At 40.3% G+C, this 2,222-nt stretch overlaps 1 pseudogene; it reads right to left on the reverse strand.

Moving 5' to 3' along the window:
* Window positions 1-1,165: 1,165 nt before the first annotated feature.
* On the reverse strand, window positions 1,166-1,894 carry LOC138071597 (Y-box-binding protein 1 pseudogene; annotated as a pseudogene).
* Between the last annotated feature and the right edge of the window lie 328 nt (window positions 1,895-2,222).

A 2,222-nucleotide genomic window follows, 5' to 3' on the forward strand; every position in this document is an offset into this window, starting at 1 on the left:
GAGGGAATGGCAACCCACTCCAGTATTCTTGCCAGGAGAACTCCATGGACAGAGGAGCCTGGTGGGCTACAGCCCATGGAGTTGCAAAGAGTCAGACACACTTTCTAAACTAAAATGTTCACATTATTCTTGTTCTATCGATCTTACTGTATATGGTTTTACTGTTGGATTTGTTCAATGTTTTTTTATTTTCTAGATTTATCAGGTTAAATAGGATTTGACTTTCCCATTAGAGAGCAAAATCCTGAGCACTAGGATAATCTTCATATTCATTCATGGATCTCTCCTTAAACAAAAGTTACCTTGGTCCCAAAAACTTTGGTCATTGCTCTTGTATCTCCATTTCTTGTATGAAGGATGCACCAATACACATATATTCCATGTTTGTGTGTGCTAGGTTGAAAATTATATGTATTTTAACTTCCCAACTTCGGAGAAGGCAATGGCACCCCACTCCAGTACTCTTTTTTTTTTTTTCCCCCAGTACTCTTGCCTGGAAAATCCCATGGACAGAGAAGCCTGGAAGGCTGCAGTCCATGGGGACGCTGAAGGTCAGACATGACTGAGCGACTTCACTTTCACTTTCACTTAACTTTCCAATATTATCACCTTAAGTTTCCACTATTATGTTTTAATTAATAAGACTTTTTAATTATTTAAGACTTTTATTAACAGGTGCTTACATTTTGTTGACTTTTTTGAAAAAATCAAGCTGTAAACTTTTATTACAAATTAGAAATGAGGTTTTGAAAAATATAAAAACTTGACCATATAGTAAACAATTTAAAAAAAACCTTTAAAGGTATATAAAGAAATATCAGTCTCTTTGAAAGAAAAACACACCTTTTTTATTAACAAAAAGAAATGTCTTTATCTAAAAATAATAAAAACTCCATGCTGAATAAATAATGCAGACAGTTCCAGTTATCTGTTCAACAGACAAAAAGCAAGAACTTATAATCTTCTGTTCCAATATTTTGTTCATTTCTAATTGCTGGAATTTGATGTTAATTACTTCTTGTTGAATGACTAAACCAAACGATAGTAGAGATAATAAACTGTCATTGACTCAGCTCCGTCCTGCTCAGTCTAGAAAGTAGATAGATTCTTAGCTTATGGATCAGCTGCTTTTGTTTCTTTCCTATCTCCTGGTTGAGTGTCTGTATCAGTAACTGAGGTTGCGGCAGTACCAAGGTTGAGGTGGCTGCTGACCTTGGGTCTCAACTTGATTTTCCTTATTTTCTTCATTGCTGTCCTCTCTGGGCTGTGTTTGGTGGGGATGGCCCCTGGAGAATTGTGATCTAGGTATAACCCCATAGTTATTCTGTCTCACTTATCTACCTTGTTCTCTTGCACCCTGGTTGTCAGCACCCTCCATCACTTCTCCCTGCAGAGGATGGTTGGAACACTGTAGTCACTGTCCATAGGGTCTCCATACGTACTAAAGTGGGAACTTTCGCCGCTCATAGGGCCTGGCATTCAGGAGCATTTCCCATCTCTCATTCTCTTCCTCCTTCTCACTGTTCTGCTAATTCTGCTGATAACTGGGTGGACATGGATAGCTTCCCTAATGGTTATGGTCTGCTATATTTACCGCCTGGTGATGGAACTCCACCAGGGCCTGTAACATCTGCTTCCTCTACAACCTTTTCTCCTTCAACAACATCAGACTCCACACTCTCTCCATCTCCTACTCTGCAAAGCTACTTCCTGGGGCTATTTTTCTTTATGGGGTTTGCTGTACTAATATTGATACATTTTCCTTGGTGGCATTCCTGTTGATGAAACCGTATCTGTTTCTTACATTGAACTATTTTACAGTTTCTTCAACCTTCATTGTGATGACCTTGTCGCCACCAATAAATGAGCCTGCCCAGGCAACTGCTTCTTGCATCACTGCCCATTTGACATGCTTTGTGTCCTCTGGGCTGAGGGCAGGGCAGCGGGCAGCCTCTCACTATTCATGGTTGCGATGATGACTAGGACCAACTGTGGCAGCTGGGGTTCCTCCCGGGTTGTGATGGTAACAAGGCAGCAATGTGGGCTGCTCAGGACTTTCTGGGGTTGTGCTCTTCAAATTTCAGTGAAACAGTTGTCACTACACTGTCGTTCAAGGACTCGCTGTTTGCCCTAATGAGCCATTTTCACATCTTTGCTATGAAGGTTCTAGATATAATTTAGATTCTGCCAATGAACTGCACCAGAAATAGACTTATAGAGCA

Source organism: Capricornis sumatraensis, chromosome X (genome assembly GCF_032405125.1).
Source record: "Capricornis sumatraensis isolate serow.1 chromosome X, serow.2, whole genome shotgun sequence".
NCBI lineage: Eukaryota > Metazoa > Chordata > Mammalia > Artiodactyla > Bovidae > Capricornis > Capricornis sumatraensis.